General features: G+C 44.6%; 1 protein-coding gene across 1 annotated transcript in view; it reads right to left on the bottom strand.

The window, feature by feature from the left end:
- Positions 1-25,125, bottom strand: part of ccdc102a (coiled-coil domain containing 102A) — an 80,297-nt gene extending 55,172 nt beyond the window's left edge. Inside the window, exon 1 of the mRNA XM_076288140.1 lies at positions 25,038-25,125. The gene's annotated coding sequence lies outside the window, so the exon portion shown is untranslated. The remainder of the gene's footprint in view (positions 1-25,037) is intronic.
- Between the last annotated feature and the right edge of the window lie 2,598 nt (positions 25,126-27,723).

Here is a 27,723-nt window from a genome sequence, read left to right as displayed (position 1 = left end):
TTTTTGGTCTCCCGTCAAACGGCTCACTGCACTGTTATTAACTCTATGTTATTAACTGAGAAGTACAATGACTGTCTTTGGATGTCATGTTGGCAGTCATGCACCCGCCATGCACCCAAGAGTAAACGCGAGCAGCAAAGCTGCGTATACGGTATGTGCTGCGCTCGCCGCTAGGTTGCTCTTAGTTGAGGTTCATGATTGAACTTTGACCACGGCACGTGCAAGAGCGGCAAAGCGGCTTTGGTCAACGCAGCGGCAGACCAGGTTTTGCGAGCGCAAGCCATTGAAAGTAATGGGTTTCATAGTGCATGCCTTTTCCTTGTCCTCAACCAAAGTGAAAGCATTCTTCAAGTATTCATGGTCATTTTGCCATATTCTGCCATGCTAAAATGATGTCTAACATGACCGGTTACAAACACTGAACATTGTCTATGTCTATGACAACAAATAAAATCTATCAAAGTAAAGGTCTGACATTAGATCTGAGGGTAGCATTTTAAATAGGTGATTTTGTTTTGTTTTTTTAATACATAATGTTTTTGAACAGTTTACTTAAAGGAGAAGTTCGGTGTGATATTGACCTAAAGTGTGTTGAAACATGATACCGAGTGTGAACTTTTGTCTCATAGCTCATCTTGGCTTGTCCCCTGCACTCCGAAATCTGGCGGTAGTTAGCCGATGCTACCAACAGGTTTTCGATGAGGGGTGCCTCGGGCATCGGCCTAGCCATGCAAATAAATCACTGTTTTATACCATTTACGAGGCTCAAAGTAGCTCCACACTTCATTGGTAGACTTCCGAGGGCCCTGGCATTTAAAACAAAACATTGAGAACTTTGAAAAAGCACTAGTAGTTTATTTAGACGATTTATACAGACAGTACCTTCAGGAAGTTTACCATTCGCCGCCATCTTGAATTTAGTAACGATAAGTCGAGCGACGAGTACGAATGATTCCATGGAAATGCATATGGATTCCAGTTGCTGGAAGCATGCATTTCCACAGAATTATTTTTGGAATCTGATCCCTTATCATACCTGTTCATTCGTACTCGTCGCTTGAATTATCGTGACTAAATTCAAGATATCCCCACCCTGGTGATCCTGTCAGAGCAAAATTTGCCTTTGGTTATTTACATCAATGCTATACAAAACATATTGATCTCAATGGGGCATTTTCATTGTTGTGATATTGATCTCAATGGTGCATTTTGTTTTGAATAGCATTGATGTAAAGAGTAAATAACCAAATTTTGCTCTGATGTGATCACCTGAGAGTACCTGAGCAGCGGTGGGGATATCCTTTTCAATTTCAGTGATTCAGTGATTTTAGTGCCACCTGTGGTTACTCTATACAAAACATATAGATCTCAATGGTGCATTTTGCCCATGTTCAGGGTGGAAAATAAAAAAGAAAGATTTGCATAAGACAGGTCAAATTGGTGAAGGGATCATGGAGAATAAAGGAAAAAAATATTTAAAAAATCTTCGTACATTCCCACAAGGTGTTAGGGTGCTCTGAAAATGAGACCCAAAATGATTTTTCAGACTTGTGAGGTCTGCTGTTTAGACCCTGAAGGGATTTATTTTCTGTCCATTGCTCGACGCCCCACTCCGCTCATAAACCTGGCTGTATCTTGGAAAGTATTGATCTTACATAAAAGTAATTTTCCTTGAGCATTATGGGTAAATTCATTTTCTCTGAAACCATATTTGTTGGTGACCTAGTGCAGTACAACTGGAGAGAAAAAAAATAACATGTCTGCCAGATGGGGACAAAAACAAGTCAAAAAGGAAACCCGAACAGCCCAAAGTGAGAGACTGCTATCAACACAGCCAAGCTGTCAGCACCTCACCACTCATGAATGTTTGTACATTAAGAAAGTTTGTTGTTGTGCTTCTCTCCATGTTATTTCACCTGCTCAACAGAGAAAATATTTCACAAGCCCTCAATTACAATAGCTTTACTCACAGTATACTTTAGGAATCTGCAGAAAAGAAAAATAGAGGCCATAGAAAACCTCATTGACAAGAGATGGACCTTGTACCACACTATATCATAAACTGTTATAATAGACCAATTTACGATGCTGAACATGTTTAGTCTGGCCGGCAAGTTCCAATGTTTCAGACGACCAGGATAACACAAGGATAATCCTTTTGGGTATTCCATTTGTTTGCAAAAGTTTCCTTGAAGACAGGGGTGGTGTGGAAGACAGTGGAGCAGAAAAGATTTAAACATAGACCAGCTGGTTCACTGAACTTCACTCCACTCATACCTAACAGCTAGGAGCTGCCCCAGAAGAGCTGACTTTTAGCCAGTGTTATACTTTCGCACATCCGTGAGCATGTGAGGGTCTGCTAGGGTCTGAGTACATCTAATCAGCAGAGGGCTCTGTGAGGTACCCTGCAGTTTTTTGTATTCAATTTAAAATTCACTGACATTTAGCCAACGCTTTCCTCCAAAGTGACACAAACCCGCAACGGCGGGTTCAGGATTCGATCCTGGGTGGACTGATTGTCAGTCCGTGATGTTACCACTGCTCCACAATGCCTGCAGTGACCACATTGACTAGTCCACCATACTGCAAGGGCACCAGTTCAACACCTTAAAGGACAGAAGGATAGTCAACCTACTTTTCAGCATGTAGTGCCCCACCAGTTTCACTAATGAGTATTCCAACAGAAGAACCTGAAGAAAAAAATGCCCTAGGTGTCCCTGCTTATTGTGGCATTTTCCACCAGTTGAATGGGACATAAGGGATTCAGTTTCCCTTCCTTCTCTTCGGAGGAATAAATTGTGAGGGAAAGGTAAACACTGGCGAAGCCTTACGGATGGAAGTTGTTAGGGATATGGCATGCTGGAGATGGGAAGAGGGACTAGGGACTGACCACTGCTTGGGGCCCTGTCTAAAAAGGACAGCTGCTTTCATTCAAGTCTGCCTTAAAACTTCTTAAGAAGTCTACCTTAAGAATCCAAACTGTTTTATGAATACAGAATATTAGTAAATATCACTTGAATACATCAAGTCTTACAGGGAAACATTAAAAACAACATTTTCAAATACACGCTTTTTTCACATTTCACATTTCACATTTCTTTTCTATTTTCCCTTTATTTCCCCTTCCCTTAGCAGCAGACAGATGACTCGATCAATGCAGACACAGCTTCCCTTGACAGGTGTGGGCAGGAGATCAATGTTGATCGATCTCACAATCCGTGGCTACAAATGCACAGCAGCGCTTACAGCTCCAACACTGAGGAGGGTACACTGAACAATACCTCTGCTGTGCGCTCTCTTTCTAGCAGTCTGCCAGAGAATATAAAAACCCTGTCCTGCCACTGCTTTTCTGGAGCAGCAAGGGCTGCTGGGTAAACCTCACAGGACCTTGAGGAGGGACGCAGAGGGGAGAGAGGAGAGGAAACAGAGCATGACGTCCAACTGGATGAGGGGCGAGCGGCTGGGTTCGGTGGGGGTGGGGATGGGGAAAGGCAAGAGAGCGATGTAATAGCAGAAAGTGACGAAAAAAAAAACGTGAGATTAATGTTCGGAGACGAAAAAGGAGAACGAATGGGACAGATGGAATAGTAGAAAGAATGAGAACAGATGTGTTTCCTGAGGTGGCCGACAAAGTCTGCAGATATTTCCCCATTCCATCTCATGCTTAGTGAATCCCAGTAAGTCTCTCAGACGGTTAGCATTTTGATGAGCCAGCTAAGGGCATGCTGAGCCAGTCAGTCTTATTATCTCAACAAAAACAAACTGGGAATTTGCATGGATACAGCCTTAATAAACGAGGTCATAAAATCTGACATGAAATTGGATTCTAAATACTGTTCTTTACTTGCAGCCTTCCTTCACTTGCAGCCTTTCTTCAGTCCTCTAATTGGGCACTGCACAAGTGGCCTGTGATGAATGAGAGTGACAGTCGTGGCGTCAACCTCATTTGCACACCTGGCAACTCTTGTCAACCTCATTACCAAAACCTGGCAACCAAGCACAACTGTCAAAGTGCAACCTGCATTTGCTGCTGAGAATACTGATAAGCCTTGTGCTGGGGGTCTGAGGTGAGAGTTGCAGAAATGCTGCAATGTCTACGAGGCCACAACCTGTCTTTGACAGCAGGTGGCGACATTTGGGAAGGGAGAACCTGCGGTGCAATGTAACCCTTCAGGCGCCATTGCATGAATATTTAAACTGGTTGGCAACTCATTACCAGCGCTACTGCTAATGAAGGTAATCTCTCTGCATTTGCCTCGGGCCACTTCATGCCCCTACAACAGGAAAACTAAGAAAAGAAACCGAGAAGAGTTGAAATAAGAGTCATAGCCTTTTGCATTGGTACTGATCCATACCTTTTCTCTGAGTGATAAAGAAGACAGTTATAGTTTTAAAGGAGAACTCCGGCAATTTTTCATATAGATCTCTGTTTCTTGAAGTCACCAAGTATTAAATCATGCCCCCAGAGTGTAGCACTGTTGCTGCCTGGCTACTCTAGATGTTGGCTGCAGCAACTTGAGCCAGGTCAGATTTCTTTCCGTAACCACTCTACTTGGTGACATCGAGAAACAGTTTTCCTTTAAGAGCAAGAGGACGATTGAAGGGAGCCCACTGAAATCAATTGCAAGTCTATGCGTGCATAGGCGGTACATGTTGCCTCCAATTCTTAACAGCGGAGTCAGCCTGGAAAGTGATTAGTTCAGACTGGTTACATGGCGGGGGCAGTGGCAACAGATTATCAGTATAAATTATTATCAAAAGCAGCACCTCAGAGGGCATTAACAGTTGACTTGCTGGCTTATTTGAGTAAAAAGCTGATCCTACCGAATGTCAGCAGGAAATAGTCCAGGGCACAGGCATTGCATACAGTGCTCAATTTTCTTTGTCATTCTACGACACATCAATGCTACCGGATAGTGCACAGAGGGGAAACTAAGGGGATTTCCTTAGGAGTTTGGGAGGAATTTGGAGTGCAACTGCTTTGCTCCATGGCTCCGTATATTCTGCAGCCATGTTGTGTAACCGCCTTTGCCAAACAATATCTGTCATTTCTGTTACAAAGCAAGGCTAAGAAACCATTGTAGTAGGAACAAGTATGAGGCAACTGAAGTATAAATCACTGAGTCTAATTACTAAATACAATTAGGATAGATAAATACAAAAACAAAGATATGTTTATGTTTGTATTGTTGGGTGGGGCAAATTCGGAATTAATACAGCTGTCAAATGATCAGGGGAAAATGGAAGATGTACGATGTGCCCTGGATGTGCCCTGGATGTGTAACTCAAGACAAAAACGAGAGCAATGTAGCAAAACAGCAAATGCAGCAAAATAATCGCCATATTTCGATTATGTTCTTTTCATGATAACTGGAAGTCATTACTCATTGTTAATTCATTAATTGATTCATTTGTTTAATTGCACAGTCCTAGCATGAGCCCAGCATGATCAGCAGCTGGTGGAGGAGGAAGGAGAGGCATTTTCTTTAGAAAGGGGTTTCCCCCTACGGGCCTAATTTACGACCAATAGGGTCAGACGGGCAACAGCTTTCCCTCCATGCCACTGTTTCCTCAGCTTTCCTTCCAGAGACTTCTCTCTCTCTCTCTCTGCCACTCGGTTTGACTCACACCAGGTTTGACTAACAGAAACACATTCTAGCCACATATAGACAGTGGGATGTGTGAATACAACACTAGGAGAGAGTAGTAAGCAGAGGAAGGAGAGGGTGGTCATGTGGGGAAGTACATGGGGTGTGAATATACAGTAATGTCTGACAACAAAGTGCTCGCTTGTAGGGTGAGAAGATCAGTTGATTAAGTGAAAACTTTCTTGAATTTCCCCTTGGGAATCAATAAAGTATCTATCTATCTATCTATCTAAAACTGTGATAGTCCTTGCAACCAGCAATACTACTATATGTGAGTGTGATTTGGTAAAGGGAAAGTTTGTGCTAAAAGTGTATCTATGAGACAGTGTAACTTCCGTGATACTTCATGCAACCAGCGACACGCATAAGGCTATGTGTGTGTGATCGGGTAAAGAGTATGTGCTAGAGGCACATCTAGGAGAAAGTGTAGAGAAGACCAACTGAGCGAGACTTCAGAGAAGACAAAGGAGCCGCAGCGTGGGCTGGGAGAGGAAGTTTTATGGTGTGTTTATTGTGATGCCAAACAAGCCTCATTTACTCTAAGAGCCAAACAGGGTAAATGCCAGGTCATCTAGAAGACACACACATGGGCACACAGACACACAAACAAAACAGACTAATGAAGGGACCAGCTACCATTACGTGACCTGTTAATCAGAACCGGCAAACGGGCCAGGCTTTAAACACAATGGGAGCAAAGAGATTTAATAAGTGGAAACAAAAAGACAGGCAGAGTTGGAGAATTCCTTCAGGAAACATCCAATCCACTCAGAAGGCAAAACAAAGATCCTCTCTCTCTCCCTGTCAGACACAGAGAGAATAACATGAGCACATGCTGGGATAATCTAGATGCAAAATGACAGCGTGATATCCACGCAGCCCATGTGAAAAACAAATCTCATTTTCGATGAGTTTCAAGGTCTGTAATTAAAAACTCTCTTTCACAGCCCATTACCTCTCATGCCACACAACTGGGAGCTCAGGGAAGAAATGGCTTTCTCCAATGCACACACACACACACACACACACACACACACACACACATATGCATGCACACATAAGCACACACATACACTCTCTCTCTATATGCATGCACACATAAGCACACACATACACTCTCTATCACACACACACACACGTATGCAGCGCGCGCACACACACACACACACACATACACACACACACACACACCTCTCATTTCTTCTGGGCTAAATAAGAACAGGCGAAAGCAACATTTTTGTCGAGGTGGGTTGCCTCTGAATCTGGGGTGAAGTCTTTCACATGTGTCACCACTAATAGAGCTCCTGCCCACGCTAATGCAAGCCCTGGAAAGCATGTCCTCCAGCCCTCCAGCCCAAAACCACTCACCAACTCAAGAATGTATCTGAAATACAGTAGGATCTATCTGCCAACACAAAGCACAGGTGACTGGAGAATGCAAAGTGTGACATCCTTGAGGTTTCTACCAGGTAAGGTTTCTTCCAGATAATCTGCTCTACACCATCACCACCATGTTCCACTTCCAACATCTACGTCTGCAAAGGCCATTTCCTTCTCCATGTCCTCTCAAACGGTGTCTCACCCTCCCACCCGACTCACTCACTCACCACCATCTAGCCTACATCCACAGCAGATTTGTAGGCCAATAAAACAGTTTCACTCCAGTGAGTAATAAAGTCTAACGGCGGCCCGGCATCTGTGCAGTGCCCTGGGGCTGTGAGCATTGTAAGGCATGGGTGAACTATTTAGTCATTACCATACTTACCATATCAATGCAGCCATTCATCACCCCAGGGACGCTTCTAAAGCTACCATCAGCACTTCCGCAACTCCGCTGCTGCTAAAAGTTAAGGGGGATTACAAAAGGTACTTTTGGATAAGCTGTCATCTGAAGTGTACTGACCACTGATATGATAGCTTATCACTGGCGGTGAAGTGCACAATTAATAATATGTGTGAGCTGATTTAGAACAGAACATATCAAACACGTCATTAGAAAATGGTCAGAAATAGTAAGCCTAATCAGAAAGCTTTAGTCTATCTGAACAAATGAAGGTCTAACCTACATCTTTAAATAGGATAATGACAATGTAATGTAATGTCAATGTTACTAGTTTTGGATAATGACAATGTAATGTAAATAGGATAATGACAGTTTAATGTAATTTCAATGTTACTAGTTTTGGATAATGACAATGTAATGTAAATAGGATAATGACAGTTTAATGTAATGTCAATGTTACTAGTTTTGGATAATGACAATGTAATGTAAATAGGATAATGACAGTGTAATGTAATGTCAATGTTACTAGTTTTGAATGAACTAAAGCATGTTTGTGGCAGTTAAAGGGAGGATGAAAGGGAGACTGGTGTCTGGTTAGAGGTCAGCTGTTCTGATGAGCTCCTCTAACCCCAGCGGTTTCCATCTGCCACCTCTGTTAGTTCAGCTGTCCTTTCCTGATCCGAGATCACAGAGGCGGCGGTGGGCACAGAGATGGCTCAGACGTAATGTAACGTTACTCCCAAACAAACATCGGGATACTGTTACCTTTGCCCCAACAGCCAACGTGGCCATTTTATCATGAGGTTTGAAAATGTCAAGGTTCAGTTCTGACACACACAAAAAATATTACCAAACCTTATAAGGCCACGGACCATTTAGTATCCCTGGAGGAGGTGGTTAGACCTAGAGAAGGAGCTCGAAAACGTTTTCGATTGTGAGAGAGCGAGGACTTGTTAAAGGGGAGGTTGGCGGCCAGTGCGTCACTCCCTCTAAGCAGGAAAAAGGATTTCCTCCGGTGCTCTGCTGAGGTTTCTGAGGGCATGCGAAAACCTTGGCGAACGAGAGCCCAACAATACTCCAGAGGAGGATCAGGGATTAAAGTGAAAAAAAATCGTTTGACTGAACTTTTTTCAGGCCATAAGTCATACGTTGTTCATATCTACCTATAGAGATAGCACCCCTTTTGCGGTCGCGACCTATTGGTTTTTAATGTACAAAAAGATGCAAACAGCAAAGTAAAGGGAGTATTCGCCTTATTCACACAGCGCCCATTGTTTAAACCAAAAAGAGGCTACAGGGTACACTTACTATATAATTAATGCCACCTACAGGTGAATGCATAGAACATAACAATCCTATGGTTTGTGTACCCTGTAGCCTCGTTTTAGCCGCCAATGGCCGCCATGTGAATAAGGCGAATTGAGAGTGTTCTTGATTGAGATTGAGTTTTCCTGATGAACAAAAATATATTTTAGTACCATCCCTGACCATTGCTGATTAGCCATTGCTGTTCTTTTCTACTGCAGCAATATTGTAGAAAGGCTTTAACACACTCCTATTTAATTACTTCAGGCCAAAAGTGTTTAAAGGGGAGATTTTTTTCTTGTTAATATGCAATTCAACACCAAGTAAAATCTATAAAATCAAGTTTGCAAGACTTCCCATTTCCTCATCAAAGTAACAAATCAGAACATTCTAGATATTGTTCATATTTCCATTTGTTGACTCATCCGCATTTAATGATAACATGGTCATTTTGAGTTTAACAGACAACTCAGTTTTCCAATGAGCAGCAATACTGTGTGTGCTCATGCAGGAGGTCTGCGCATTTGTAACGACAATCTGGAGACGGCGCTTTTGTCTTCAGCAACAGATTGTATAAGGTTGACAAGAGGTTGCGATATGGTTAAGGACAGGTCGTGTTGCGCTATGAAAGAACATGCGTAGCCTACTTTCTAAACGTAAAAACGGTCAGCCATAGATAAACGTAGCCTACCTCTGTCGTGGTGCTAGTTGCACCAGGTAGGGAAGATGTCCTGAAGTGCACGAACGTTAACCTTATGGCGGTCTTCTGATTGGTGGCGTGCTAAAACGTTTTCCTATTGCATCCATAAACAATTTTCTTGCAGCGAACCGCGCAAAAGCAAACTCCTGGCACTTTAATTTCTTTACACCATGGCTTGTTAGTTCTCCCCCGTTTCCAACAGCTGCCTTCCTTTAGCAACAACGCATCCATGACAGCTAGTGGCCTTGCCAAATAGACGCACACAAATCATGACGCTAATATGCGAGGTTCTGGTAGGCCCACTGGTTATGGTTTTGTGCTATAAATTAATAATATTTTATAGCAAAGTTTTAAGTTGACTATTTTAATTGTATGGTTATTTTTTGTCAACATACACTCACAACCTATTGTCGTTAAAAGTGAGGCCTAAGCAAAATAGGCTACAAGGCTGTCTGTGCGTCAAACACGACTGACCCCCTTACTCGACACGCTCAGTCAAAACCTTCCGTCGCAAATTGTGAAAAACATTGTTGTATGTCATAACAGACGGGATAATAAATTGCATAGGCTACGGTTTATATTGCGTCGCTTTACACATAATGTTAGTTGCATTGATTAAAAACTGTAACAATAATAGTAGCCTACATCGGGTGGCATAGCAGGCTATCTGTTCAAATCATAGGTGACACCCAAAATGAATGACCTCCCCTGACAAGAGTTCGCGATAGTAAGTGTCTACATTGATACACGGAAAGAACACAGCCTCCGAATTCGCACAGAGCTCACAATATCATATCCAAAAAAGTTAAACGGATTGGCCAACCTCATCAGCTGTCTCGATTGTGTCACTATAATCCAACTTTTAGACCGTTATAGTCCTCCATACGTGTTCTTTTTTTTAAGCAAACGCCCGAGACAAGTGTGTAGCTACAACATACAAAGCGAAACTCATGGCTGACGTAGGCCGTATAGGACGTATCTTCTTGAGCGGTCACGGATTGAGACACAGAAAGTTCTCAAGAACACTATTAGGTCTTTAAACATTTACCTAATATTTGTAGTTGCCTTAAAAAAGGAAAAGCAAAGGGGAAAGTCCCCCCCCCCCCCCCCCCTCCTATTTTTTTTCTCATCGGATCTGCATCGATCTCAAATATGACATTTCTAAAATCAAATTGACGGAAATCCGTCCTATGACGGAGAACTTTAATCCTTGGAGGATGGATGGCTAGATTGTAAAACCCAGTAAAAAAAAAGCCTCCCCATTGGTGGACAGTGGCCAGAGGTTGGCCTTAGTGGGGTTATCTGTTCTGCAGCCCACCGCTGCTGAAAGGGGTGTGAACGTGACCCTCGCAGTGACCGCTCGCTTGGCCATCTGGGGCCATCCAAGGGTCTTTTCAGGAGGAGCTGCTTCATGAGAGGAGAATGGGGCCAGAGCACCTGGCTGACCCAGGCTATAAACCAGCATAAGATGTGCAGAGGGGGGATAGAGAGAACGAGAGAGAGAGAGAGAGAGAGAGAGAGTGGGAAAGAGAGGGAGGGAGGGGAGAACATGCTGGGAAGGAGAGAGTCAGAGTGCAGAAACTTTCGGTCGTAAAACATGGCATGTGACAGTTTGGGAAACCTTGCTGTAGCCATCTTTGAAAGTGGGGAATGGGGGGGAGCGAGGAAGGGAAGCAGAGGAGAACAGGGGTGGGAGAGAGAAGATGGAGTTTGGGCGGCAGTGGGAGAGAGAAGAGAGAGAAACGGAGAAGCCTAAGGTCATGGAGCCAAACCAGACTACAACTCATTTAAAATTTCAGACTACACAGCCCTCCAGTCTCTCACATCTTGCTCTCTCCCTCTCTCCGACTCCTCCGTCTTGTATGAAATGGATTCAATTTAACGTTCAGCTTTGAAACAGGGCCAGCCAGAGCTTTTGTGAAACATCAAAAGGACCCTGAGAACTGGCTTTAAACCGGGAGATGCTCTGTAAACAGGACTTTGCACGCAGAGATTCATCAAACCCTAATCTCTGAAGCAGGGGTCTTGACTTCCACGCCCCTGGCAGGCATGTCACCACCACTGTGAACTCTGGAGATGCTGAACTTCAACAGAGGAGCAGAGGACCACTAGAACAGTCATACACAACCCCTAGCTGCGCTCCCACACACACACACACACACACATACCTAGCTGCGCCCACACACGCAGACACACACACACACCTAGCTGCGCTCACACACACAGACACACACACACTCACACACACCTAGCTGCGCTCACACACACAGACACACACACACACACACACCTAGCTGCGCTCACACACGCAGACACACACACACACCTAGCTGCGCTCACACACGCTGACACACACACACACTTAGCTGCGCTCACACACGCAGACACACACACACACACCTAGCTGCGCTTACACACGCAGACAAACACACACACACACACACACTCACACTCGCACACACCCCTAGCTGCGCTCACACACACAGACACACACACACACACACACACACACACCCCTAGCTGCGCTCCCACACTGAGGAGATAGTTGGCTAAGATCTTGGATCAAAGGCAGCCTGGGAGCGAGGGCTTTATGGCTACAGCCGGTCGGTCTGCAGGAAAGACAGGGGAGGGGGGGGTCTCGACATGTCACTGACTAAGGACACAGTCCACTGAAGCCTTTCTGGAAAGTTTAGTTATACAAGTACTAAAGCACAACATCTGTGTTTGAAACACGAAATGCAACAGAATTGTCTTTCACAGGAAGTTTGAAGTGGCTATGGGCGATTACTTCAAACTCTAGTCTCATCCAAATGAAAGAAGTTTCCTCTTGTTGTGACTTAAAGGATCCCTTGATTTTCCAAAAGGGCTCTTCTGTGTGACCTCATCCGTCTAGGTGCCGTCCCCTGTTTTCAACAAGGACAAGGTATGGCTTAGCTCAGCTTCGCGAAGAGCGGGAATATTCTGGGCCTGGGCCAACGTCACCATGGCAATGTGCTATTATTCCCGGCTATTCCAGGAGACAGGGCCAGTGATCCGTGGGGCTCACTTGTCTGAGTCCTGCTGGATAGCTGTAAATCAGAGCCACTTATTTTCCTCCCCACCTCAGGGGACTCCAGTGAGACCACCTCCTCCTCTACCTCCTCCTCCTCCTCCTTCAGCACAGGTGTCAGGTGACCCACTGCACGCCACATTCTTTACCTATGACTCCACACGGACACACGTACACACACACACACACACACACACACACACACACACACAAGTACACAGTTTGTCTTTCCTATTTGCCCATACTTAACTCAAGAGTCAAGACCAATGCGCTCAAAGGCACACATGTGTTCATTTATGTCGACCCACCCATGCACTACACTCACACGAAATTTAGGAGTGATGGGATCTTTCAACACACGTCAAGAATGAGCTGGCGCCATAAAAAAAAAAAAATTGAGGCTCCAAGTTTGTCTAACTTCGTCATACCCCACTCCCTCTTTCCCACACACAGACACGCAGACACACACAGACGCACTAAAATAATGATACAAGTCTGATAGAAGACTGTAACTACAATCATTCCCATATTAAATGCATTGGACTTCAATTAGCAGATCAAAGGCTTCAGTGCCTGTTGAACTGCAGCAGAACCTTAGCTTAAGCTCACAAGGTAGGAAATCAAGCGAAGCCTCATTACATTCAGCCAAATTGCAGACAGAAAGGAATGTGTCTGTTTCGCACCTTTCTGCAGTGGCCTAGCAGCATGCATTACATAGTTCACACGCAGACACACACAGAGACACACACACACAAACACACAATGCACAGAAATCATACAAATTACCTCCTCACACACCAAAGACAACCACAAGCACAAAATGTCAGCCATCAACAATCATTTAAATCATTTGAATGAATAAGAATGCTAATTTCAACAACAGCTGTTCTCCTACACTGACACATCTGCTACCAGTGCATATAATCTGAATACACTGTCTGAATACACTGTTAGAGAACATTTTTGTAAGGTGCATGGACTCATCCAAAAACCATTTTGAGGTCATTTTAAAGTCCAGGTGCACAGTGCACACACAAATGAACCAACACACAAGAGCTGACCTTGAGTTCTACTTTGTTAAGGGTCCAAACCCAGAGTGCTACGCTGTATCAAATAGTCATCATTTATTCAGGAACTCGGATCAGATCAGTCGATGGCAGAGGGAAACAGCCAGTGAGAGTGAAGGTGAAAGAGATGAGGAGTGGAGAGTATGGAGTTTCAACTACCAGGCGGGCAGTCAAGGCTGCAACATTTTAAATGGCAGCCTCTGGCTTTCGGACAAGACAATTGACAACAGAGTCCAGTCTTTGAGACTCTCAAAGTGCCTCTCATTCTCTCCAACATAAATTTGGAGAGAAACTAATTTTGTTCTAATCAGAGAAAAGCTTTTTATGGTCAGGGTAGTTGTCCACTCAAAATGTCTACTATGAAAACATGTGATCTGATGAGAAGTGATCATGGTAAAAATCAGCTTAACAAAGTGGTGCACACTTCACATGCTGTTAAAATGTCCTTAAAATCCAAATTGTCTTAAGGTTCAAGCAAGCTACAAATCATCTTTAGGTTTCTTAGGCTACAAATAACCTTGAGCTTTAGTCAAACTACAAATCATGCTAACGTCTAACCCAACCGCAGTAAACTGTGCAACCATCATCACATAAACAGCCCCCCCCCTTCTATGACCTAAGGAGGATTATGGACCAGCAGATTGGTGTATTTTGAGGGTGGAGTGAGATCATGCTGGGGTCAAACGGGCACCGCCGCTAGGCTACTCCCTGATTGCTCTCGGGTGCCCATTTACCAGCCCTCAAACTCCTAACAAACAGCTTAGGAGGGAAAACAAGGGCAAGTGGGGTCCACAGGACACGCACACACACACACACACACACACACACACACACACACACACACACACACACACACACACACACACACACACACACACACACACACACACACACACACACACACACACACACACACAGGGGTGTAAAAGCCATCTGGTCTGGTTGGGCCAATCAGGTTGACAGAAGGTTAATATGCGTGCTGAGGGGGGGATGGGCTATCTAACCCTAACTCAGACACAACAGCCACAGGTCTAGTGATGGGCGTTAGACACTTTGTTTTAGAGTGTTAGGTGTAAGCGTCTCAGAAGTACAAACACAATCTATGCTCTCCCAAAACAGAGCATAGCATAGCATAGGGCCTATGCTAAGAACAAATGCAATGAGAAGGTACATACCCACATAACATAGCCTGACACTTGTTGGCTTATAGAGATCCTTCACACCATAATATGGGAACAGTGGTGGAATGTAGCGAAGTACAATACTTTGTTACTCTACTTAAGTACTTTTTCCACGTATACTTTACTCAAGTAGAATCTATAGTGCATACTTTTGACTTTTACTTTGTTACATATTGCAGCAATTATGTATACTTTCTACTCCACTACATTTGTACAACACCATCATTCCATTCCGTTACATTTTATGATCAGTTTTTTTTTTCTCCCGACAAAAGGCCTACCTGACCGGCACACATTTGTCTTACCAGTGGAGTTGGGTTGCTACCAAAGATTCTAGAGCGCTACGTGCCCCGCTCTAAATCTTTGAACCAGCTTGCTGTCACCACAGGATGGTGAAATGCACCGAAGAGTCACTTAGCCGTGGTCACAATATTTTGAACCACGTTTCAAAGCAGTGTTTTGAAACACTTCAAAAGCTCGATACTGATCGATTTCTGGATCACATTCCTTTAAAGTGTGACGACAACTATAATTTGAATGCTTACTCAAGTAAAGTCAAAGTATGCAGTCAATCATACTAAGGGAAATAGCTACAACTTGCGCTTATTGGTCAGGCTATAGTAGGATATACACTTGGATGATCCTGTCCCATATGTTTGTTTGTTTTTTTAAATGAAAACTATCGGAGATATGAAGGAAAAAACCAGACCAGACCAGATCTCTTTAAAGGGCCCATCACACCAGACCAGATCTCTCTAAATGATTCAGCGATTAGACCAGACCAGATCTCTTTAAAAGGCCCATCACACCAGACCAGATCTCTATAAAGGGCCCATCACACCAGACCAGATCTCTCTAAAGGGTTCCGCGATCAGACCAGACCAGATCTCTATAAAAGGGTTCTGCGATTTCTCTAAAGGGGCCCATCACACCAAACCAGATCTCTCTTTAAGATTCTGTGACCAGACCAGACCAAATCACTTCAATGGCGAGTGCAGACCTAGGCGATGGTCTAACATCTGATAACGTCTGGCTGGTCAGTGAGTGTGTCTGACCAGCCTCAGTCGCACTAAGACTACTACACCTCCATCAGCTTTCACATAACACAGGTCAACAAAACATCACTGCTACTGATGAGATCACACAAGCCTCACTCCTACAGGCCAGCTCATATGCACACACACACACACACACACACACACGATATCCAATGTAATGCAACACTCTAAGAACAGTGCACATATACAGTTGAGAATCCACATCCTCTAATCCAGCACATCAACATGAAAACATCACACAGCACACTTTTCCTCTTCCAACCCAAACACAGTGTTTGTACACTACACACGGTCTCAATCCCACCACCTCTCAACAGCACAGATGATAGCATCACACAGTATACTCTCCCTCTGCCAATGCCAACAGTGAAACACCCAGAGCAGAGTGGCAATCCCAATAGGCTACGCCACATACGTGGTGCCCACTGCACAACAAACCTGTGCCAACTCTAGACCACAACTCCCACGAGTGCCAACTGCCAACCTGCCCTGAGCCTTCACCTCAGACCCCCCAAAATAGCATTAAGGTACCCCCTCTCTGCCCTCATCAACGTTCACCTCCTCCGACAACATACCAGCTGCACTAGACCCCAAAAGAGCACCTCTCGTTTATCAAAGGGCTCAGGTAAGAATCTCTGTGTGAGAGTCAGTCATATAGGGGCTGCTCTTAAAATAAATCCCACAGTGTAGCCTAAGACATTGTACCGTTGGACCAAGTAAAGCAAATGTGCAAAAGCAAACAAGCAAAAACAGGTTGTTTTTCCCTTCAGGGGTGGTGATTTACACAGATTGTTTCACAAATTTAGTTTGTTCAGTGGCGGTAATGATCGCACTGGAGGGCTATTAATCAGTCATGACTTAAAGGCCAAGGCTGATTAATTGAGCTGGCAAGCAGGTGGCAGGAAGGTGAGCACTGCGTGTGTACATTATGTTGTGTGTACCTGTGTGTGCGTGCGTGCGTGCGTGCGTGCGTGTACGTGTGTGTGTGTGTGCATGCGTCTGTGTGTGCCTGCGTGCATGTGTGTGTGTAGGAGGGGGCTGCTTGTATTTGCATACTGTGTGTTTCTTGCTAAAAACAACAGATCCATCTCCCAATGTGTCTGTCTATCTGCATGTCTGTCTGTCTGCATGTCTGTCTGTCTGTCTGCGTGTGTGTTTGTGTGTGCATGTGTGTGTGTGTGTGTGTGTATGTGTGTGTGTAGGAGGGGGGCTGCTTGTATTTGCATACTGTGTGTTTCTTGCTAAAAACAACAGATCCATCTCCCAAAAAACAAGATCGTTTGCAGCCTTTGAGGACACACACACAGTCAAGCAAAAACACACACAAAAATGTAAATGAATATGGGCCGAGGAGAGCCAACAAAAACCCTGCATAAACAACTGCCCCCACTGCAGATGTGTGTCTGAAAAGCAACTGGCCCTGTGCAGAATACTTAAGGTTTGAATGCTGATTTTAGACAAAAAGGTAGCCCAGTTAAGAGCAAAAAGCGTTTCCCTTCATAAAACGATTTATGATTATGTTACGCCATGTCATGCTTGCTCAGGCATTTCAGTAACGCGATACAACTCCAAGCCCTTTCCAGCTATAAAATAGGATGATGAGTCTGTTAAAAATGTCAGAGACTTCACGATCGGAACAATGCGCTGACCCAGGCTATCTATTTGGGAATTAATTATAGCGCTAAGCTGCAGTGAACTGCACCAAGTGTGTTGCTACCTGCCAACAGCCCTGACTCAAGACCCAGCATGCTCTGTTTTTGTGTGAACGTGAAGGCTGCGAGACTTTCCGTCTTGCCCCCCTACACGAGGGGGGGTAGGGGGTAGCGTCAGGGTTTGCGGAGCCGTTACACTGGAATTATGGGTAATCAGCAGTGGCTTTAAGGCCGGGGTAATTGAGCATTAAAGCCCCCTAAATCTGTCTGCTAATAAGCCAACAGGGGGCTAAAAAACACCAAGGGATCAGACTTTATGATACACACTCCCTCGGGGAAATGGTTTCAGGGGCAACACCCACAGTTAGCCTAAACGAGAAAAGAAATGCCTCCCTCGTGAGGAGGGTGACCAAGTAGGTCACGTCTGCTAAAATTGTTTTGTCAAGGACCTTGAAAAATACGATCGATTCATGTTTCATGAGCAGTCAATCCTTCAATGAGGAAGGACTGAGGACATTTTGAAAAAGATATCCAAAAGATACCCAAGTGGTATGCTCCTGAGAGTGTCAGAGAGAGAGAGGGAGTCTTGAAAGGCCCAAAAAACACAACAGCACGCCGCTGACTTACGGCGAGACACCAGAGAGCCACCGGCTGGCTTGCCAGTTGCCATTGATTATACCGACAGGCATCCATCCCTTCCAAAAGCCTCCCCTCTTAACATAATCTAAGCATTAAAACTGTGGGGCTCATGCCAGTAGAAAATAAATAGTGCCTATGGTTTTCTCATCTACCCTCAGCAGTGAAATAGGACAATAGTAAAAACACATTCCTTTATTTACGAGACCTCATTTTATCAGTAGGTTGTGAGTGTGTCTGTGTGTGTGTGTGTGTGTGTGTGTCTGTAAGCATGGATTGGTTCCAAATATTTCCTGATCAAGGCAAATCCCCCTGACTCAGCTGGTAAATACAGAGGGGGGTCCTATAATTATCCTCCACCATACATCCCTCCTCACCACACATGTGCTGCTACAGGAAAAGTTTTTTTACTCAGTGAGGTTTTCTTTAGGTTTGATTTGTGGGACCTCTTCCTTATTTTCATTCCCCATCTATAAAACCCAGTCTATACACACACACACAGACACATATATTCACTCACTCACTCAGAATTTCAAATACTGCATGCATTTATTTGGCCCACAACATCTGGAGCCTATTAGTCTATCAAGAAACGCTCGAGTCCATTTAATGCAAAGAAGCCCTGCTCCTCCTCCCCACCACTCCCCGTGGTCAACCAGTCTCGCTTTCTAGGCCACTCATGGACTCGGGGAAGTGGGCAGCTTTCTTTTTTACCCAGAAGCCAGCGGGCACAGCCTTCTCTCTGCAAAAGCCACACGTCCCTGCTAGGCCTTATCCGCTCCAGCCACTGGTCACATCTGGCAGACTGCTTATAGGCCTCTGGGGGTGATGTAACACTATCGCTGGCCCCAGGGTCCGGAAGAAAATCTCCACCAATACGCTGAATAATTAGCCTTATTATTTAAAGCAGCAAATCACCCAGCAGCGCTGAGCTATGTGAGGAGTTTGAGCCTCGGTACACATTTTAAGGCATAAGTTCACAAAGGCGGAGGAGAGAGAGTAGGTCTGTAGCCAAGCAAGCAGATCATTCTGAATTCCCCCTGACTGCCATTGTTTAATTGTTTCACTCCAGATCACACACACATACAGTACACACACACTCAGAAAACTACTTATTAAAAAACATAGACAAAAGAAAACTTCCAAAAATAAACAGTGCACACCATTCCTTGGCTTTGCTAGTGGAATGGCTGCAAGATCATATGATAGCAATGCTCCACCAGCAGACTGCTGGACTGCAGGGAATTTGGACACACGGACACACACACACACACACACACACACACACACACACGCACACACACACACACAAAATAACATAATGGCAGGTATTTGCGAGGGAAAAAGGTCCCCAGTCAGTTCACCGTGCTACAAAACTGTGTCCACCAGCTTTAGCATTTTCTTTCTCACCCTTGAGTTTATTCATCAGAGCTTCATCAGACTTCAGTGGACAGAGCACTGGCAAACATTCAAAGTCTCCTCCATTTCTCAAAATCATCCCAGGGATCTTTGCAGTTGGGAACAGCTGGGATTACAACCAACAACACCAATGAGGTGTCCACACAGTCCTCCTGGCAGGGGGGAGTAATGGCCCGGTCAGACATACACACTGTACACACACACACACAGCTTTGTTCTTCAGGAATGCTGGCATACTCAAGTGCTATGTCTCATTTACTGACTCACTGATTAAAGGCTTGAAAGGGCTTCTTTTTTTTTCACTCTGTAGCCCGTCAGAGTCACAGGCTGGGTCAAAAGCTGCCAAGTTTCTAGCCACAACCGTGATGAAAACTGTTATGGGGGGGAAAGAGAACTTTAATCGGTTAACACCAATTAAGCTGACAAGCTAAAAGGGAAAGAGGGAGAGTTGGAGGATGTAAAAAGAAAAAAAAGCAGAGAACCCTTTGGGGGGAGTCAGAGGCAAGCCCTTCTGCTGAGCAGAGAAACACAGAGAGGGGGAGAGAGAGAGAGAGAGAGAGAGAGAGAGAGAGAGAGAGAGAGAGAGAGAGAGAGAGATAGAGTGCACACTGCAGTCTCCATGACACTATCTAATTCCATATCTGAGTGTTTGACAGTCGGAGCTGACAGCTCCCTCTGTGGTGTTCGCAATGAGTGCTATCTACAGACCCCTCAGCCATGAGAAACAGGGAGCAGCACAACATCAGTTACTGTCAAACCAACTCTGAATCTTTGTGAACTGTTAGAACACACTGCTTCCAAAGTGTAACCAAAATGTCCAGAACAAGAAAAGAGAATGTTGCAAGCTGTGGAACTATGAAATGTAACAATAACTGTAGTCTTTACTGTGACAGAAAAAAAACCTGACCCTGACCCAAAAGACCCATTTTTCCTAATTTGGATCCATATTTTTCAATGTGAAACAGCACATGTTGGATCTTAATCTCTTGACATGCTCACCTTCTCTTCTCGGTCCTGTCCTCCTGCAAATATCGAGCCTGGCTTGGATTATGGTGCTGACCCCAGCTACTGACAGACAATCCATTTAATGTCTTCTGATTTCCAGAAATACTCCCGTGCCCTTGACATAACACCTGCAAGTGTTGGCCTGGCCTGACTGAATCTATTACAGCAGACCAGACTTCCACCATGGGAATACCATCATGACTCCCTCAGACCATAGCTCAGTCAAGATTAATCTAATCTTATCTCTCTCTCACACACACACACACACAATAAGACTATAATAAATCTACTTCAGGCTAAGTTTGAACCATACTTTTCTGTCTGTTGGTCAGGTCAAGACCATGTGCAGTTTGTCATGTCTTGGTGTAGTAAATATGGAGCATTTTCTATGACAGCTTTAAAATGTCTGACTGTCAGCCTAATACGCATGATAAACCACACTATGAAAAGTCAGTAACTTAGCCTCATTTCTGATGAGCTCCAAAGCCTCAACCAAGCCTCAGATTATGATGCTGGGAGGTGACAAGGGCTGGGGAGATGAAAACTGGGTCGGCCTGGGTGATCAGAACCGGGAACTCGGACTCTCTCTCTCTCGCACTTTCACGCTGTCTCTCTCTCTCTGCCGATACAGTCACAGTCACAGTCTCTCTCTCTCTCTCTCTCTCATACAGGCTCAGCTCTCCCAGTGCTGCCTGCCTGCTCTTTGCCAGGCTGAGGACCAGCTCCTAGTCTGCTGCCACCGACTGATTAATCGGCCAAAGGCTGGAGCTGCCGAGAACAGAGGCTGTATCAGTCATGGACACCCAGTTCCAAATCCTTCCAAACTGATTAGGACATGCAGTGTGACGGGTGTGTGTGTGTGTGTCTCTCTGTGTGTGTGTGTGTGTGTCTGTGCGTGTGTGTGTGTGTGTATGTCTGTGTGTGTCTGTGTGTGTGTGTATTGGGGGGGGGGGGGGGGGGGGGGGGGGGCTGTGTGAGAGATCAAGAGGCAAGCAAGAGAGAAAAAGTCCTCTTCTTAAATAATGGAGAAATATTTCTGACTGAGGGAACATAAGAAAGAAATATGACCACATAGAATATAGCCTACAGGGGTATGTTTGGAGATAAAACTTGAAGTGAAGGATGGAAGCACACAAAAGAGAGAAAAAAAGTGGTGCCCATTTGCAAAGAAGAAAAGGAGGAGGGAAGGAGAGAGGCCTGGAGAATGAGCAAACACAACGAGTGATTTAAGTACCGGGTGTGGCAGTGAGGAATGCATTGGCTCGACTGATTGTAGGTACACTGTCAATTTGGCATGCAGGCAGGCGCACCACCAGTGAAAAAAAAGCCTCCATGCAAATGAGATCTCCTGATAGAGAATATCCTCCTGCGCTATATTTACCAAAAGTGTGCAGAAATTTGGCGGGATTAAGGAGTGTGCAGGATGTTGATACTTCGCACAGGAAGAGAAACAAAAGACAGCTTTCTCGCACTGGCCGAGGCATTGCCTACAGACACACAAGATGCACCTACACACACACACATAACTGTCTGAGACAGACAAGGGGGTGCACGCAGCTAGCAAGCAGATGGGTTGGTTCCCTCTGAAAAATATGGAGTCGTCATGGCAACCCGGCACACACTCCCACTGGCTGGTATGCCCACATAAGCCACACAAGTCACTCTAAGCACAAAGAGACGGCAAACAGAACCTGGGGTCGAACTAAGGAGACACTTCTGCCTCTGCTCTGACGTCTCCTTTTCGTGTTAATATGACTGGCCTATAGGCTACATGTTTCAGCTAGAGGGTAGTGAAGTGAAGTCCATTCCCTTGTGGTGGCAGTTTAGTATTGAGAGGGAACCAGTGGGGGTGTGATGAGTGGCAAAAGACAAAAACCAGCCGACCATCTGCCGAGTAGCCAGCTGGTCGGAGCACGGGGAGGGCGAGTTAGGATCTGGGCTTCAGTTTTGACCTCCAGACTGCAGGGGAGACGGGCGCAGGCAAATCTGACGAGGTGAGAATTCATCATGCGTGACCAGGAAGACAAGAAATAAACACTGATGACATCCACTGGTAGCCATCACTGCACACTTGCTGCCATTCCCTGACCCAAGTAATGTTCCAGGATACTCCCATAGTTCTCACATCATCAATGAACACACACACCAATGAAAAGTGAAGTGTTCCCATTCAGACTTGTTAATATCTGAGCGTTGTTTCTCCCATAAAAACAGTAAGCCACAGCTTTCCCCTCAGTGGATCCTTGAAAACTGCACACAGGCGAGAGAAGCCTGTAGGTCTGATGTGGGATAAAACCAGACCACCAATAGCCAGCTTTCAAATTTGCTTACAGGAGTGCAACTTGGATTCATTCTCAGAACAGAAATTTAATCTGTCATCATGTGCCATAATGTATTACAGCAGTCCTGGAGAATTCCTTTGGATATTTGATCAACAGCATATGAAAAATAAAGCCCACACATACTGTACAACCATATGCAGTGCTGATTTGAAAAAATCATTTGGATCTATGAAGTGGATCGTTGGAAACGTCTCTGGTCCTACATTTGAAATTCTCTTTTGTTTCTTGGACATTTCTATTCCGAACACTTCACCCCCCTTCAATGAAATCTCCTGTTCCCAGACCTCACTTAAATGGGCTCACAACGATGTTTTCCTGTGTGTGTGTGTGTGTGTGTGTGTTTGAACCAATATCCTGGGATGCCTGTAAATCAGAGAGGAACCTCCCCTGGTGGTTATTATGGGATTTATCGCGGAAGAGTGTGTTCGACAGCAAGCCGGCCGCGGAGCTTTCTATTCCGAGGGTGGAAAATGTGAGGCTGAGGCAGAGAGGCTTTAATGAAACTGGCCTGACCCTGCGCTAGCACTGCGCTATGTGCCGAGAGCAACCATGCCACTTCTTCTTTTTTTCACTGCTGTTTTATGGCTGGGAGTGAAAAAAAAAAACACAGAGCAACAGAGCGACGTGAGGGACAGCCCTTCCCAGACTGGAGTACTGGAGGAAAACAGATGTTCGGTCTCTCAAAAGCGGATGCTCTGCCTCTGCCATGGCCACTCTACTGTCTATCACACAGCCATGCTGATAGGAGAGTTTAAAGGTGCAGTCAGCAATTCCATTCCGTAGAGTATCACTGTAAAAAAAAGTAGGCCGCCCAGGCTCCGAAAACTGGAAACAAACAAAGTGGAGGCAACCTGGCCCCCAAACAAAAACGTTTCTCAGGGAATACTGAACAGAGGGGTGAGCTACCTCTCTGGTGTGTTTCATTTGGTCCTTGGTTGAAATATAATGTACGTTGTTTTGGACAAAAAAAAAGTTTATAAATTTAAATATAAACATAATCATAAACAAGCACGACATCCTATGCTATCGATGACTGCACCTTTAATCTGTAGGCTACTAGGTGATGGAGGGCACCTGTGGATAAATGAGCATTCAAATGAATAGCAGAAGTTACAGTCAGCTAGAGCAGTTGAGGGGAGAACAGTCTAGGGAAGCGCCCAAATATACTTGAAGGAAGAACAGATTTTTTATCGAATCTCATGGGAAGAGGAGGCTGAGAGCAGACACATCAGATGTTCAAGCAAGAAGGTTTATGGCATGGAGAAATGCTCTCTCTCGGACATTTCCCAGAATATTACTATAGTCACATCAAGTATTCCACATGTTTTTGGCCTCAACTCGATGCTGATATTATCCTACAGCACACAGCTGGATAGAGTAGCCTACAAATAGTATGTTGCACAAAGTATTTCATTTTTACTTTGAATGACACTGACTGACATAACTGACATGAGTTTTACACAGCCTACGTGCACCTTTGGGGCATTCATCATGAGGAATGAACAGAGGGATCTGGAGGTTACAATGCTTGATACAGATTAAGTTATTCTGGCGACTTCGGGTTTATTCATTCGATTCTCCACTTTCGGACAACAATGTGGAGAGTAGTCCAAAATACCTTTGGGATGCGTTGTGTGAACTTTTTTGCAACTCTACACCATTGTGTAGTAGTGAATGAGAATATTAGGGTATTGGTAGTTACTACGAGGAGAATCTCGTCAGTCACGCTAGAGAATTAGAACAGACTCCAATATAATTCAGCAATGAAAACATGTGCTAATTAGCGTTACATCTGTGTAAATCCATACTCCCATGTTCGGGATGCTGTAACGTTAGGCTACTTACTCCTGGACAACGACTAGCTAACATTTTCAGCATTGCTCACCCATAAACTTTCAAACATGTCAAAGAAAAAAAATGTGCACAAAGGAATATGCAATCCATCGCGAGAATGATAAAGACTGACTTTCATACAAATAGGACAAGCAAATGTGAATTGTAAAATAGGTATTGTTGTATCGATAATTCTAATGTGCATTCTTGCAAAATCCTACCGTGTTGAATGTCATTCGACACCTTCAGAGTAACGTTAGCATGCCAGTGAAGGGATTCAACCAAGGCAGCTAGCAGTTGTAGCTTACATCAACCAATACATCAACATGCAACTGAATAAAACTCATACAAGCACCCACCTTAAAAATGCTTTGAAATTGGTAATCGTAATTTCTTCGTGTGCTGTTATTTTCACGCTTTCTGAGAACAGTGCCAAAATGTGGTGCCTCGTCGGTCTTCCTACAGGAATTTTCACAGGGAAGAGGAGAACACTGGAGCACTGGAAGTCTGAGGTGGGTGGGATTCAACAGCGGAGGCGGTGCTCCGAGGTAGCTTTTCTCACAAGCTTGTCCTGAAAATTAATTCCATGACCAGAAGTTTGAACAGGTCAAAAGCTCTGTAGCTGGTTATATATCTATACACCACCCTCTCATTGATGTTATACGATCTATGCTATCGTCTACACACACATAGTCAATGAAATAGATTGTTCTGTGATGTTTTATTTTGCTATATGTCAGTTTCTCTCAGTTGTTGATCATGGACATCACAGAAGGCTAGCCTACAACTTTTCAGAGGAAGCACTGAACAATGATCTGTGGATTTGAGCCTTCTCGTAAAATACAGAAAAGGCTTAGGTCTAATATTGTCCCTGCCCAGACACCCCCTATTTGAAAGACACCTATCCCTGATGAAACATGCCATCTGTTGGATCAGAGACCAATGTAAGTCAGGTAAGTGTCAAATGGGCAGTCAGTGTTAGTAGCCTACACATAATATGCCCATCCCAGCTCAATATAAATGTGCATCTGTCTGTACAGGATAAATGTATAAATAATGCATTAATTATGTTAAAGTATGTTAAATATTGTTAGTAGGCCTATTAAATAAAGACTTCCAAAATTAAGACCTGGCGGGCTGCTCAATTTTGCTCCAGGGTCTCCAATCCTTTTTGCTGTGTTTCTGTACTCTAATGTACACTAAAATCATCTAACTTTGGTTCTATGTACACTTATGTGGATCATCAAAGCACTTTCAGTGTGATTTATTGCAGTCATTTAGAGCAGTTATTATGCAGTGCTGGATTGAGAAACCCACATCAAGACAAGGCTAGGCTGCTTTAGTGCACCTCCGTGACACTGAAACCAAGAATGCGGGAGAGTGGGCAGACCTGTCAGTTCTCGTTTATTTTGAAGAGCACTTTATTTATCAGTCCAGCGCAAGACAGCATCTCGCTCGCTTTGTATTGTTCAACAGAGTGCCAGATCCAAGAGGAACAGGCTGAAGTGATTGACGGTGGCAGGCGAGAATTACCCTGTGAGCAAACAGCACGGAGAGGAGAGAGGGGACTATATGCCAGGCTGGGTTCCTGGATGCTGGAAATCTGTCCATTAGCGATGCCTGCTGGGAATCAGGCCCTGGCCTGCCACCCCCTAGAACAGCACAGGGATGGGATTGGAATCAGAGGAGGTAAAGACAAGCCATAACTCTGCCTGGATGGGTTGATTTGTGCGAGCATTGCAAAGTTGGTATGTTTCTCAATGTGTCAAGCTGTGTCAAACATATTTGTTGGCATGCCAGAGTGGCATGAGCAGACTACCTGGACGATAACTTGTGTTCCCTCTTCTTTTGTTCTCTAAGGCCCCCTGTTTCACACATAGCCTACACACACCATTCTCCCTAAGGCCCTCAATGTCTCTTACACACAAACACACAATTTGCTCGCCTTAAAACTCACACACACACACACACACACATACACACACCATTCTCTCTCCCTCTCTCTCTGTCACTCTCGTTCTCTAATAATGAGGTCACCTCCCCTAGGGACGTCCCTCCTTCCCTCATCTCGCATTCCTGTGGTCGGGTTCCTGGTGGGCTGATGAGACAGAGGCGCTGTGTGGAACGCACGCGTGGGGGAAGATGGATCAGGTACTGAAAGAGGAAATGAGCCCTGCCTGCTCTCCGCACCTCGCCCCTCATCTGACGGTCAGCCACAGGGCTGTGTGAGCTATTATCACATGTCAGGCTGTTTGGACAAAGTCGACCTGATTACTATTTCAAAGGTATAAGTCTGTGAAACGTGTCCAGGGACGGGGAGAGCGGAAACAGATGCCGTCTCTACGTTGATGACATTGTGGTTTAGCCTGAAACACTGGCTGAGGCCTGTTCAAAGACTGTCATTTGTGGCACAGTAATGACTTCGCTAGTTACGTTTCTGTGAGGTTGTGATTATTGTTGCATTAAAAATACATCCATGCAAGAGGGTAAGATATACATGAGTCATCCATTGTCCATGGACGACTGATTCTTCTTCCCCTGCTGGATGTTACCGCAGAGCCTACATTTCACTGATGCTTGGCTAAGAATCTGTTGTTTAAAACACTCCCAGGTCAAGTACAGAACCATGATATTTTCCAAGTAAACACTAGGAAGAAATGGGTGATAGGGTATCACTACCTTGTTTTCCCCCAGAACAGGGGCCTTGTTTCTGGGGCTGATTTTTATTGGGACTCGGTTTGGATTCCCTCCCTTGGTGGAATCCAAACCATTAAACCATTAAAAAGCGGAGCATATTATAATGTAAGGGAATAGGGTGAGTAACAAAAAAACAAATCATCGCTATCGTCAACATGTCAACTCCATGGCGGCAAATCTGAGACATCGTTCCACCCCATGTACAGTTACAGCGCCAGACACACACACACACACACACACACACACACACACATACACACACACACACACACACACACAAATATACTGTACCACAAATAGAAAATTCTTCCAACAAAAGCATATTAAGTCTAAGATCTCATTCTGGAG

This window comes from Alosa pseudoharengus, unplaced genomic scaffold (genome assembly GCF_046254945.1).
Source record: "Alosa pseudoharengus isolate Yale_2024_CS ecotype anadromous, Long Island Sound unplaced genomic scaffold, YU_APseudo_1.1 YU_APseudo_1.1_scf_16, whole genome shotgun sequence".
NCBI classification, from domain to species: domain Eukaryota; kingdom Metazoa; phylum Chordata; class Actinopteri; order Clupeiformes; family Clupeidae; genus Alosa; species Alosa pseudoharengus.
Note: the sequence above shows the minus strand (reverse complement) of the source record. Positions and strands in the feature narration are given on the sequence as shown.